Genomic DNA, 15,704 nt, shown 5'->3' with positions numbered 1-15,704 from the left:
GAGAATCGGACCAGACGAGACGTTTCCCATTCTCGATCGTCAAAGCACCAAACCATTCGTAGACGCGTGATGTTGGTCGAAATCACCGTAATAAAATCTCGTCCCGACGATTCTGAGGAAACCAAGTAAGAAGAAAAAAACAAAAAAAGAAAAAAGAAAAGAACATCATTTTTACGAGTCCATATGTCTTTTAGGTGGGAAAAAAGCGTTCGACAGCCATGAAGGGTACCAATGAAAGCGTAATGGTGCTCGACACCCTCGTTCTATTTTGCTCGTAAAACGCGGCTAAAACACCGACTCGAGCTGTGGATCGTGGTAAAAAGCCGCGTGAAGTTAGTCGAAATGTCTTTAAAGAATGCCTATAGCTTGGCACGAAACGTGCCACGGCTGATAAAAGTCCGACCATGATCCGTAGAAAGACTACGGCTACGTGGTCCAAATGCAATTTAAGAATGCTAGTGAACGTTCTGCCAGGAATTTCCTTTTTATGATCGCTTGGGAATTTTAATGCACTGACTTAAGGGTCGTCTTTATGGAAGTACGATTATGATCGTGTTGTATAGTAACATTTTAAGCGTTAATAATTCGGAAATTCTACGCGTGGAATTATTCACTTAATGAATTGATTCCAGATGTGAGGTTTTAAGAGGTAAATTGTAAGAAGATCAAAAACAGAAATTTTGAAGTGTGATGTAGATTCAGGTGCTTGGTCCAAATTAAAAATCATAAAATTTTGAAGATAATTCTTGTACTGATTCATGTAAAGAGAATATGCATAGAAAATTCTACAACCCAGGAAATACATTTATATGAACAGATTATTTAGTGTTTCATAATTAAAATAAAAATAGTGTACATCAAGAACCTTTTCTTATCCAATCTTTATATTTCTCCAATTCTATTCATTACTCACATATATTTCACCTACTGTATAATTTCACTAGTAGACGCAAAATCCCGCTCAGTACCACGTATCAAATACACATTCAATTACAAAAAACCAGCAACCATCAACACGCGAATATTTCCTAAATTATATGTCCGAACGGGAAGAAAGTCGTTGAAAGGATTTAAAAATCGATAATCAATTGCCTACGATAACCTGTACTTATATCATACCTACTACATCATTTGTCAAACACAACTTTTCAAGCCCTTCGCGTGGCTGGTAATTTCGTCGAACGACTTGCACGTTCACTTTCGCGAAACGGGCATACGCGAACGAGGGTGGCATTTTCACGGATATTCGAGTACAACCTCATTACGTTACGCGGTCGATCGACCGTCGCGTCGGGAAAGAGAAGTCCTAAACAGATTGTCCAATTCAGCGAAAAATTAGAGGTTCGGCGTGCAGGCGATATGCTCTCGTTTCGAAGCCATTAACTTTTTCTCTGGTCTCGCGGATTCCCAGGGAGTATATACGTGTATATATATATATATATATAAGCGGTTGGATGTTACTCGCGTGACACACTTGCTAGTCCAACCACCATCCGCACCGGCTATTATTTCGTAATCCAACGTGAAAGTCGAGAGCCGAACCTCCGTGGAACCCACGAAAAGTTCGAGTGCTGGCAAAACTGTGCGCGAGTGTCTCCCGTCGTCGATGAAATTTTAATCCAATTAGAGCTCATCGTCGTTTTCCGCTCTCGTTCCTCCTCTCGAGCTATCGCCAGACCCCGCGCCGCTCTTCTTCAACCTTTCCTCTCCGTCTCTTTCATTTCAGGTCCCTCCGTCTCCTTCTTTTTAGGTCTCCTCGTCTCTCTGGCCTTGGTAATGTGGGTGCACTCTAAAAGCTAAAATCAATAAGCGTTGACTACGAGAACGAGCACTTAAGATAGCCCCAAGATAATGACGCACCGCCGCATGAATAATAGAGGCGGCGCTTCTTTTAACCCCGCCGAATTTGCGAGGCAAAATCGCGCAGAGGCTAATCGATACGCGAACACCATCGTCCTCTCTCCACGCTTTTTCTCTTACAGTTTCGTCGTCTTGTTGGTTAGGTTAGAAAGCAACGAGTGCCTCGAATATATTTGCACACCTGAAGAGAAGTTGGGAAATAAGGAACGAAGTTGGGAATGGTTTTAAATTAAAATACGAGAAGCTGCTGAAAGCAACGATGCTGTAACGAGTGGTTTCTCTCGATAAAACTCAGTTCCGTGTGTTTTAGATTGCTTACGTTACTTTGAATATTTTTATATTATACACCTACTGGATAGGGTAAAATTATTTGAAACTATGATTTTTAAAATAGTATCATTTGATATCTTAGAATTTTTCACTGCGCTTTCGATTCAATGAAAAATTTTGTATTCTAACAAATGACAGAACGGACTAAAATGGTTTTTAGAAAAGTGACGTTTTCAATAGGTATGTTGGAATAATGGAAGTTTTACTGTACGTATAATCTACTGAAAGTTCCGTCTTTATCAATGGACAATTTTCCAGAAATTTTGGTTACATTTGAGCCGGTGATTATGAAAGTGGCGTAATTCGAGAAATTGAAAATATCGAGATTTTCATTTGTTCCATCGACTTATCATGGAAGACTTTTTGCTAAATAGCTGTGAAATGAGCAACGGTGTGAAGATGTCACTTTCATATTTATCTATGGAGATTCATATTTGTTTCGGCAGTAGTGTAAGTCAGATGTTTTTTTCTGCGTAAGCTGTAAGATATTTATGAGAAAAATATAATTACATATTTTCGTCGTATGATAATACAACGTATAAAATATTTTATGAAACATCAATAGATCCTGAAACGGAATTTTATATTTTAGAATCATCATCGAAAAGAGGAGCACCAATATTATATTATAATTTACAGGTACCATCATTATATGCAAGTGAGAGACGAATGACAAAAAAAGCAAATAAATATATAATGGATTTATTAGCTTACATTCCACCGAAACATCATGAATATTTTAAAGCCCTTAATGTGTCCGAAAATTTTGTTGTCGAAGTAAAAGACGATTAATAATTATTTATGCAAAATTACAATATATGTATAATATATAAATAAATAAATCCGTTTGTTTTTAGGTTGCTTTCTTAATAAAATTCATTATTATCTATTATCATAAGTCTCTAACTAGGATATACTATGAATTTTGAAAATGGTGTAAGTCATTTAAGTATCTAAAAAACATTTTCCAATAAGTTGCCCATAAATCGCTACAATGATATACAAATCTACCACTCTCTCTCTCTCTCTCTCTCTCTCTCTCTCTCTCTTTCTCTTAGAGGATCGCATATTTTACGAAACATTTTATTCTACAATGGAAATTCTACTATTTTTTAATATCCTCGAACGCGAAAGTTTAAATATCTGGAAACAATATATATAACTTACAATAGTTTCATAGTCACCGGTGCATTTAAACACAAATCGACACAGATGAATTATAAAAATCAAAATTTGGAAGATTTATCCAGTATCACATCGCATATGGTTTACAAATATCTCACACAATCTACACAATAGGACAGTAACAAATATATAATCAAAAGTAACAAATACCACATATCAGTTTTTCAAAAAAAAAAAAAAAAAAAAAAAGATAGAGGAGACCTCTCTTTCGAGATGCTCAATGACAAATGCATTTTCTAAATGATTAATAACACCACGGCCAGACTAAACAAATAACACACGGCTGTCGTGGCAAATGGCGTTTCTGATATATCGCGTGTCATTAATGGACCGATACGATTAAAAATTGAAGTTTCCGCGTATTCCAGTTGATCAAAAATACGAAAACCAACCAGCGTGTGTCATTCGCCAATCCTCATCGCCCAATTTTCTGTCGATATTCTAAAACAAAGTGGCCGAAGAATCTCGAACGTGCAGGTTGCCTGGCCACCGGAAAGCTTCGCAGTAAATAATTCAGCAGCGACACAATACAGCGTATCGATCGAGCCACAATCACGAAACTCTTCGTTGGACGTGTGACGATGCATTCAGCATCCGTGTTTCGTTGTTTCGTTTGAAATGGAATCTTCCATTGAGTCGAACGAAAAAGAATTGAGCAGTTCAAGTGATGCAACGATGCGAGTAAAAAGAGTTTTCTCTCTTTTTAGTGAGAAAAGATGTAAATTTTATGTAGAATGCAGCGATAAAACAATGTTTTAGTTACTAGAATTATTGCAAGAGATAGAAGTAAAATTATAATCCTCGATATCGCTGCGATTGAAAAAGATAAAAACGCGGCGTCTGTAACTTATCAGGATGTATACAGGATGTCTCATAAAAAATTACTACAAGCAATTTTCTCTGAAATCATCTTAGATATCGGCTTAAATTTTTTTATAAACCAAATGGTTCAAAGGGACTTGGAGTACAACAAATTTGAGAGGATGAGTCTGCAGGCAGTAGAAAAAGTGCAACCTTGAATTTCCTTAATGGAACAACATATTAACATTTGTTATTCAAATAGTTGCTAAAAGAAACCCATCCATTCAAGTAATAAATGATGCACGAAGTTCAAAATTAACAAACATACACTTTTTATTAAAAAATTCTCATATCTGATACTTACAACATCTACCATTACAAGTCGTCAATTAATAGCAAGAAAAAGAGAAGAAAAATTCGTTTAGCATTTCGATTGATCAATTAAACGAGGGAAATTAAGGAAGCAAGAATAAAAAAAGAAGCTGTGAAAAAAGTAATAAATAAGTAGAGCGAAGCGGAAAATAGCCAATTTCAAAAATAACAGATTAGACATTGACAAAAACCTCTCAGTCTCTTTCCCTTTCATACTTCCTCGCTTTATCTGTCTCCTTCCATCGCTCGAATCCTTTGAGACGCAACGAAGAGAAGTCAAAGAAGCCTATGAAAAGGTTGGCCGCCTTGTTCGCCCGCCTGTTCCAACCCTCTTCCCCTTCCTTTTTTTTCGTTTTAATACTTCAGCAACCATTCTCCGCAAAGAATGTTTCCAACGTCTATGGAATCCCAGGATACGGTGCTTACGGTGCCTTTCGAAAAGCCAGGAGCAACGGCAGCATGGTGGAAAGTGACTGAGAAGCTGGGAGAATGGATGCAGGTATGCGAAGAGCTGGGCACACGTCGACGCTGCATTATCGATTTACTACAACCACCCCGTGCACCGTCACCGCGACATTTCCTACGCGACAGAACGCTCCTCGGCTCTCTCCTTGCCTGGTCTATCCACGTTTGCCTACGCGGAGGAATTCGAAAATGTGATGGATTCGACGCGATTTAACGAAAGACCGCGCCTCTTACGAATCACCGGTGGAAGCTCTCTGATGCCAGGCACGTGGAATAGAATCAGAAATCGAATGGATGGAGAAAATTCCCGGGATTCGTGGTATTCGGGAACGATGAAAGTAACACAAAGAACTCGAACGCGATAAGGTGATTCCTTGGTTGCAAATTGTGGGAATAATAGGTCACTGGAACAACAGAAAATTCGGTGGATTTAGATTTACAGGGGAAATGATGGAGAACTTAGCCTCGATAAGGTGATTCGTAGTTGTAAATTATTGCAACAGGGAAATTTGTGTGAAGTGTTTGGAAGAGAAAATTCGGAGAATTTGTAGTTTCAAAAAAGATTAAGAAATATTGCACGGAAAGTCAAAAGCGTTTAAAACGGAAAGGAATAAAAATTTCTAATAATTTTTCATCTTAAAGAAACACTAGGAATTATATATAAAGAGAAATCTGGTTATAGGGCGTCAACCAAAGAACTTAACCTTAGAGTAAACTTTTTGACAGGGCTCGAAAAGCTTCTTTAAATCCCCTATGCCTTTCTCCTAATAAGTATAGAAACCTTTTCTGAGTATCAGATTGGCAAAATCGCTCTTTTCAAAAGTTCGCCAAGTTACAAAGAGTTGAAGCTCGACTTGAAATTCTACCCTTTAAAAAGAAACGAACGCGGAATCAGTCAGATACGGAAGAAGATTGCTCGATACGAAGAAGGTTCTCCAACACGCAGACGACAGTCAGACGAAATACTCGTGTCGAATTTCCATTTCATCCGATGGCGATTCCCTTTTCACCGAACAGTAGAAAACGTTTAGGTACGGAACCGCCCTATTTCTTTCTCTAACTCTGTATGTGGGCTTCGATCGCGGTGCACGAGTAATTACATGCGTCAGCTGGTCTCTGCAGTGCCGCACACAACAAAAGCAGCCGGATTTTTTCGTTCGCCAAGAAATCCCAGACTCATTCCATCCGAGATTACCGTCAGACACGTTCATTGTCTCGTGCCAGTTCACATTTATCCACTGGGGTCACCGTCGCAATTCCGCCATTTATCCCGCTACTCCGGCTCCTCCGTTGCTTATGGGGGTTTACCACGTTTACCCGCGAATCGTATTTTTCAGCCGCGCAACGAAGGGACATAAGGCCCCACTGCCACGTGAAACGATAATTAATTAACGCTACGAAACGTGGAAAAGCTCCACTTCCCGGATGACCGTGCAATTTGTTCTGCCGTGTGCGTCGTGGCGTACAAAGCTGATTTTTTTGGATTAACCCTTCAGATATAGTCGTCGCCGATAGCTGAAACGGACATTTAAAATGTGAAACACGACTGCGCTTATAATTTGTCAGAAGCTGATCAAGCTGTAAAGGGTTAAAACAAAGGATTAACGTTGCGTTAACGCAACATTTGACTTTTCTCAGTCAATTTACATAATTGACTTCCGTTTTTTTAACATTCTGACGGCAAAAGGAAACTTCAAAGGAGCAATGTTTTATGTAAACTTTTAATTTCCTCGCGGAACGAATATAGCCAAAGAATTATGCGATGTTACCGTTGACAGGCTGTCTTTTTTTTACCCGTCTGTGCATTTCTTCCCGTCATGAAACACGAAGTTTACTCATCATCCGGGGAAAACGTTCCCCGACTCCCACAGGTGGCTTTAGAAGCCGTGTATCAAGCGTGTTTGCTCGAGGAATGTTTGTGCGGTCTGTCGTGAACATGCAAACATGTCTTAATTTCCATGCACAGAGGCTTCTCTGCCCATGGCATCAATATTTCCAACGTTTCAATGAGAGGTTCTTCGAAAAGAAGCCATATTCCGTGTAGAATAAGCGAATAGCACAGAATCGTTGTAGGCTTCAATCAAGATTTCACCATAGACGATGTATCATACCATACAGAAGATGGAAAACTGAAGATAATTGAAAAATAGCAAAGCTTTTCTTTGAATTTGCAAATTTTCGTTTTATAATTTTATTATATTTTATAATAGAATATAATAATTTACACATTATTTCGTAAATGATACAATTCTTCAGTTTAATTGTTTATAGAATCTTGTAAAAAATTAGCGACGACCGATATTTTTGTATTTCTTGAGATAAATATTCCTACCTCAGAGTTAACTTCTTCAAAAAAATCTCAATAATTGCAACACATTCGAATTTTCTTCAAACTCACGAAATTTCCAAATAGAAAGATCTTGCAACTCGGTCTACAGTCACTCGTTCGATAGAGAATTTCATCAGCGTCGCTACTAGACGAAATATTAATCCACTATACCAAGATTATCTCTTTTCCCATCCCAATTTTCTGATCCTTCTATCATATCGGGCTTTTTTCTTTACAAACGACACCGTAGCACGCGCAAAACATCGCTGCACCATACTTCATCACCATCCAGCCAGCACAGCGTCGTTTCAACCGAAATAAAACCTTGGCTACGTTATCCGCCAGGAATCGAACTCTTCAATTACGCGAGGTAACGATCACAACCGAGTTGGGCTACAAACGCAACAAACAACCTGTACACGCGCATACATGTGTATCGTGAAAAAACGGCAGCAAAGTATCGAGATTTTATTTCCATCAGCGTGTTCTCATGACGTATTTCTCAAAGCGTCGCGAGAGCCCAGTTTCCAAGAATTTATCTGAAATTCGATTTAGTGCGCGACGCGACGCATCGACATCGAGTCGTGATTTGCATGCCCTCTCGAAAACAAGACTGTCTATGGGTTGAAACGTGGAACCGGTCCGTCCCACCTTCGATTCACTCTAACGAAAGGGGTGAACTCGTACAGAGTTCCATGAATATTTCATACGTATCTCGCGGTGTATCGGCAACTCTTCCCACCCCCAATTCTCTCTCTCTCTTTCTCCCTTCCTCTATCATCTTTTTTCTGTTCGAGCTCACGCTTTGTAAAACAGGCTGGCGCGAATGAAAAAGCTTGCTGCGTGTGCGTCGTATAATTTCGAGGTTGATTCTCGACGCGACAACCCTCGCAATATCCCTTAACGTTCTCCTTAGAAGCGGCACAGGAATGGTTCTTTAAACCGGTAGCTACGTTTCCTTTCTTTCGTTCTTTATTTTCTTTTCTTCTCCTTTTTTTGTATTCCTTTTCTTTTCACTGTGTTTCGTTTTCCCTCGCATTTTCACCCCACCATCGTAATCAGAGCCGACAGAGCCACAACGTTCTCTGGCCTCCCGTGAATACTCATCGTCCTTTTTTACGATGGAAATTAACGGGGTATAATGTAAATCCTCTTTCAACCTCCCACCCCCAACCCCTTTCGTGTATCCTTTATGCGTCGTAATGCGGATCTCGTCTCCGCGGCGTACTGTGTAATTAGCGTGGTAAATATGTATAAAACGTAGCCGGGCTTTCAGCGATAACAATCTTCCGTGGCGAACGACGCGATGTCGGGAATTTTTCTTGAATAATTCTGTTTTAAAACGAGTGGATGGTGTAGCGTGGAAAATCGAGACGAGTCGGTGTTTCGTTGCTGCTACGAGGAGAGAGGACTCGGGGAAAACGAAATTTTCCACGGTTTCTCGACTCCCAACGTCATGGTTGTCCTTTTAGAATCACGCTTATCTCTATCTCCTAGCTAAGTTGATTTTTTGTCAATCGTGTTTTTCTATCGTCAAAAGGTTGCCTAAGTTTGCAAAAAGGATATGCAGGAATCGTTAACACACTGGCTCGCGAAAGTATTTGAACATCGGCCATAGAATATTTTATGTGAATATTGCGCGTGTTATGTGAAACATTTTCAAATTTCATTAGCGATGAAACGTAATTATATTAACCAAAGAAACCAATCTGGGAATATATATATATATAAATTATAGAATATTTATTTCGAATATATATTTAGTAGAAGTTAATATGCCGCACGAATAGTTAATTGTTATCTCTGATAACAGAGAATAAAATGATAACTATTTTTATCTATAACTTTATGGTCAAATTATATCTCGCGAAAAATAAACAAATATCTAAATACCTTGAAGTAGTGGTGTATAGAAATATGTTTTACGGATCTCCATTAAATCTCAATCTTTATGGAGATTGATGGAGACTTAATGAACATGTATGAAAAACCATATCGTTATCTTTAATAACAAAGAATAAAATAATAACGACTACTCTTATCTGTCATCTTTCTATGATCAAGTTATATCTCGCCAAAAATAAACAAGTATCTAAATACTTTCGAGTGGTAGTGTATAAAAATATGTTTTATGGATGTCCATTAAATCTCAATCTTTATGGAGATTGATGGAGACTTAATGAACACTATTCTCTTTAATAGACCGATCTTTTGTCCCGTTTTATTTCTCTTCTTAATCCTAACTGCTTTTAATAAAATAAGACATAATTGGCCAAGAAATGAAACTTCCTTAAAAGTTTCGCTCGTAAAGCTAAAGTTGGAGCGAAGAAGTAAAACGTTTTAATTTCCATCATACCGGAATTTTATGTATATCCTTCGAAACTTTATCGCTAAGCCTTATTTTTATTTTCCTCAAGTTGCTTCAGATCCCATCTATATTTAGAAGTTACAAGAAACCCGCTATCGATGCATGCGATTTTAATTCAGAATTCCATCGGCGACCTCCAACGACTCCGTCGAGCTCGCGGTATGTACAGACAAATCGTGGAATCGATAACGACAAAGTTTCGAATTCTACAACGAGTATTACGTGAAAGTATCAGCGTACAGGTCGAGCAAGTTCGACCGCGACATTATACAGTCGACGCTAAAGTTATACCAAGCGTTTGCGAGGGCGGCATGGAAACATTTCCGGTAGCTTCATTCAAATCAGAAGAATAAATAACGAAGAGGCGACCGTGTCAATACGTCAGCATCGATCGTTTGCTAAAACTTGCCTCGTTAAGGAGTCATCAGCCAGAGGAAAAAGCCATCTAGATGTGCCGCGACAAGAAAAATTCAAGCCCAAGAGTATTTCGATACGTTCCGAACTCATTTGCAATGTTGAGAAGAAGAAACGAGAATTCGATATTTTAACTTCACTGGTACGATACGTGGAGATATTTTTTTATAACCACTGTGAATACGCGATTATCAAATCACAGTGTGTCTTACCTGGGTTATTTCAAAAGTTAAGTCGTTATATTTATAAGTTTAGTTATATGTATTACTCCTATGGTCACTGCTTACGGTCAGAAATTTAACGATCTTCGATTTGACTTACGAAGAGACTCCATCGAACAACGAAACAGAAATAATGATATAACAATGCAATATAAAGAACAATACGATTCAATCTCGAATAGACCTAAGTAGTCGCCGTCAGAAGTTACAAGCTAAAATAATCTCTACTGAATAATCTACTTTAATACAAAGTAATACACCGTTAAATGCCCAAGAGCGTAGTTTGAAATAATATTATTATTCCAACAATTTCCCACGATTGCCAAGAAACGGGAGTCCTTGAAGAGAGACGATGAAAATCCCGCGTTCAGAGCGCGGCGTATTAAAAAACAATGAACGCTTCAAGTTACCAGTGACGGCAACTACAAATACTCTCGTCGAAGTTAACAACAGCCACTTTGAAAGGATGCAGCTGCAGCTATACGCCTAATTCCCAGGCCAGTCGTTCACACCGCAGTCGCTTTTCCGCTTTGCGTTCGCGAAACGCAACTTTACCAACGACCTTTCCTGCCGTACGTTTAATTCCGAAATCAGTTTCGCCGTGCAGTTGAAATAACTTGCCCGGAGTTCGCCGCCAGAGAATATCTCAGCTTCCTGAGCTCAGGCTACTATTTCTTTCTCTCTCTCTCTTTCTCTCTCTCTCTCTCTCTCTCTCTCCCTCTCTCTCTTTCTGTCTCCTGACGATAGTCATGAGACGGAGAAAACTGCCAGAAGGAGAAAGAGGTAAGCATGACAAACTGGCGTGCTTAAAATTAACGAAACGTTATGTACACTTTCGTCAAAAACAGCAAGGGAATTTATTAGTGTTGATAACTATGTAGTAAGTTGCGACTTGCAAAATTTCATTAATAATATTAGTTGAATCGTACAAAAAGATTTTGATTAGTTTCGTTTTATTGAGTGAAACTTTAGTTGCACAGATGAATTTGTCTAATCAAAATTACCATCTGTTTGGATAATGGGATGCAACATTTGATTGAAAAATAGAAGAAAATTAGAGAAAATAATGGAATCTGTTTTAGTCGTTATGGTTACAGCGTATGATTTATAAATCAAATTTGTCCGTCGCTTGTAATGTATCAATTTCGAATTAGTTATTTCACGTTATTTATATCAGTTATAAAATATATAAAGCAGCAACTTTTCTTGACACGCAATACAGTTTGAGTAAAATTAATACTGGGTGTAAGAATATACTCAGAACTAAACTATTTCCTTTTCTTAATAAGTCCCACGAAGATTGCACGAGCCATAGTGTAATTGCACCGAACGCTACGACACACTGCTTTAATCTACCACCAATTAACCCTCGAACTGACATAAGAAGGCTATTAAACGTACCACCAATTTCAAGCGCCTAAAAATTACTCGGCAAATTACTTGTCTCAGTTCACTTTTCACCGTATGCAATTGGTGAATATCAAGAGCGTTCCAGCTTCAGTTAACCAATCTTAAGAAAACTGACTTTCCACACATCCTATCTACATCTTTATGAATAACTAAACAGTTTACGAATAGCAACATTTGTAAACACGTTCTATGAATATATTATTTGTGTTATATGAAACATTTTGAAACTTCATTAGCGCTGTAACGACAACTAACTATCCTATTATATTGGTGAATTTTTAAACTAATCTAAAAATGTATATAGAAATTATTATAGATATTATAGATATTTAAAGAAAAAAGGAAACCAGTAGCATGTAATAGAATTTTTTCATATGAAGCTTTGGTTTTTAGCAAAATAACTCTATCTCTCTGCACAATATTTTATCCCTTTGACAATATTTTATATACAATAGTTGACCAACAACTTTGGCACATTTTTACAATGGAAGTTTTTGAAGCGAAAATTACCTGCTACCCTATGAAAAGAATGATTGAAAGGTAATTTTATAGCCAATATCCTCCGACATAAACAGCCATTTTTTGAAAATTGCTTGACAACAATAAGTTATATCTATCATCCTATCGAAAGGATGATTGGACGATAACTTTATCATTTTTTATTCATGCAACTTAATTATCTATTAAAACGAATGGTCATTTCTCGGAAACAAGTTAACAGCGAAACATACTTTGATTGACGCGTTCAATTTAAACCTCGAATAAAGAGAAGATACATATGTACTGTCTGTTCTGAAATTATGGCGGAAAAATTCAAGATATATAGATTAAGAAACAAATGTGTTATACCTAACGAACTCTTCGATGATCAGGTAAATCTGTGGATGAAGCGATCCGATTGTATATGGCAAATAACGTGATTTAACAGAGGCGTGACGTGCCACAAATCGTGCAACAGCGTGAGTGGAGTCTGGATAGCCGGAGAGGAACGCGACACGACGAGCACGAGGCGATGCAAGGAAGCGGCCCAACACGACCTGACATGATTTAACAGAATTCTACGGAGCACCTATGGAACCACGAGAAACACACAGACAGAGAGAGAGAGAGGGACAGAGGCAGAGCGATTCGACGAGAGAACGTGCGCGAGGACGAGAGTAAATCAAGCACACGTGACTCGCGGCGGCGTTAACCGCTCTCACAAGCGGATATGGGATCAACACCTGCATGTATCATCGTCGTCGACGGTGTGTATTGCCGTCAGATGTACTGGACGATCGCAGATGCTCGCACGATGCTCGCTTCGTACGACAGTTGCTCGATGTTGTATAAGCATCCGGGACTCGGCCACTGAATGGGTTTGTCAAGCTTTTAGAGACGAAGTATCGAGTGGCAAGATTTACTGTACATACTGAGAGTTTCGCGATTAACATGCATGCCGAGGATGACGACATATGGTGGTTCCGATTGCTTAAGGCATGGTGACATGACGTCGTCGCGATTTAGCACCGATAACGTTACGCGATTCGGTAAAATGCACATACTGCTCGATATTATTAGAGGATAGTTGCTGTGAACGATTCTATTATATTAATCGAATATATAGAATCGAAGAAATTCTATAGGTTTAATGAATTGAGTATGGTATTTCCATGATACTAGATAGAGATTGATTTTAAGATAATTGCACAACAAGCTGTACAGGTATAAGAATTGGATATAAAAATTAAGGTGACATAGAGAAATCCCCTAATTGATTTGAGCAACGATGGTGAATTCTTAATGTGGTGAATATATTTTTCTAATGACGAATAACTTCTAACGAATAACAGGATGACTTCAGTGTCTTTTGTTACTTTTGCTCAGAATGTATTTATATATTAAATATTTAAAGATTCTTCGTTTTGTGTACATATCCGTTCTGTTTCGGCTTTAAGATAACTACAGCGCGTTTAACTTAAGATATTCTACGTTTTAATCTTCGAAGGATTATTGTAAGGATTTTTTGTAATATTTGAAGGATTATTGTAAGATTAGAAATAACTATTAGAGAGATCTATAACTTCCACTTTAAAAGCAAAGGGGATATAATGTGATAAGAATTAAGAATTATATCGCAGATATTTCACATAAAATGCAATACTTTTCAATAGTTACGCAATCTAGTACAACATAATAAAGTTGCAATGATATCATCTGACGTGTTCTACTCACATTTTGTTGACGAAGCGAGCAAGAGGAAATTAGAAACACATCATCGAGCGGAGTGAAGGTAATCGTCGAGAACTCGTTTCGTGGAATACTCGCCACAATTTCACTTCCATTTCACCGTGTTCTCGTAACGAATTGCGTTCCTTGAGATCTACGTTATAAATGTTCCTTTAATTTTACTTCTCTTAAAAAACTAGTTCAATATTTCAAACATATATTTTTGCAATGATTAATAGCAATTAAATTGATCGTAATACACACATACACCGTTCTTTGCAATAATTTAATCCCTTTCTAATTTTGAGTTACAGAAAATGATATAAAAATGAAATATTTCTGTACCTGTGATATATTGGTATTCTGAGATGTGAATCGTACGACGTACGACTGTAAACTATTCATTGATATTGGCGATAATATACAATACATGCATGCATCTACGGTTGTGTTATTATTGCTTTCACAAAAGACTCGGAGCAGATAAATATATTCTGCGCCTTAAAACAATAATTTGAGACCTCCCCTATATCAATGGAACTTCTATGTGGAATTATAATTTTAAATAATTGAAAACATGTTTGTAATTTAAAATGTTTCAAATATTATTTTTTAAAATATAGAATTGTGTTTAATACTAAATAAATTTTTGCAAAATAATTTTAGTATTACCCAAATATAGAAATAAACTCATCATATCGGGTGACTGCATAGGGCGGATTTAAATCTGAGTCACGATTATCTCAAATAAGGAATCACACGACTAATCATATGAACACAGTATCTCTTTTATCGTCTTATCTTTTGATATAACTCACAAGTACATTTTTGCAAGATAAGAAAGCGAAAAATGTCCACAAGACTTTATTATATTATGCTGTTTATTATATTGTAACATAATACTCTAATTTTTATTTCAGTCCATAATACAAATACCAAGGAGTAAATAAATTCATTTATTAAAGCTATATTTTATAAAATGCACATATATGAATATTTATAGACACTAAAATATAGAAAAACTCGAAATGAATAAAGGAAATGTTTGTTTCTTTTCATTCATTCACAAAATACCGGTCTACCAGTCAGCCATTGTTCCCTTTCTTTTTTTACCAAACACTACATTCAATTTTATTCATCAAAATTAATATGTATTCGGAATAAAATTAAAATACGTAATAACAAATATAAGAGTTTCAAAACGATGTATGTAATTATTACAATTATTTCCGCATATCGAATAAATAACGTTCTAAATCAAAATTTTTTAAATATAGAGACACTTTACGTGCTTACCTGCACTGTTTTGACTCAAGTTGTTAGGCTCTTCTTTCGCTTGACACCTTAAACGCTCGTCGTGACTCTTTATTTTCTTGTCTAAGGTGCTACTATTAATAGAAATTACATATACCAAGGAAATAACGTGTCCTTTGCACTTTGTCTGTGAAACTACGTAACACGGCACACTGATTACACGCAATATTAAGTGAAGTAATTAGAAAAATTTACTTTGCGATCGACAAGCTGTGCCACTGTCCATGGTCTCTGGTAAACTGCGCGAGTAGGATGCGCAGTAGGCCAGCACACGTGTTCTTTGCGGCATTATGCTTGATACTGGCGACAGCTGTGGACCAGCCTTTCAAGACATAACCTTTTCCAACAATACGTACTATCATTGGCGAAATAGGGTCAATGCTCCCGTCAATCTAAATTACGCGGTTAAATTCTTGACCTTGTCTTT

At 37.4% G+C, this 15,704-nt stretch overlaps 1 protein-coding gene and 1 long non-coding RNA gene across 6 annotated transcripts in view; both read right to left on the bottom strand.

The window, feature by feature from the left end:
• The window catches only part of LOC100644578 (inactive rhomboid protein 1), a 284,993-nt gene that overhangs the window by 132,257 nt on the left and 137,032 nt on the right, over positions 1–15,704 (bottom strand). The window lies entirely within an intron of this gene.
• Positions 867–15,581, bottom strand: LOC100644696. Its single transcript, XR_132264.4, has 3 exons — positions 15,260–15,581; positions 13,970–14,117; positions 867–1,796 (listed from the first exon to the last, which is right to left on the bottom strand). It is a non-coding gene; the product is annotated as an uncharacterized LOC100644696 (long non-coding RNA).

Source organism: Bombus terrestris, chromosome 14 (genome assembly GCF_910591885.1).
Source record: "Bombus terrestris chromosome 14, iyBomTerr1.2, whole genome shotgun sequence".
Lineage (NCBI taxonomy): Eukaryota > Metazoa > Arthropoda > Insecta > Hymenoptera > Apidae > Bombus > Bombus terrestris.
The sequence above is the reverse complement of the archived record's forward strand: the minus strand, read 5'-3'. Positions and strand labels throughout refer to the sequence as shown.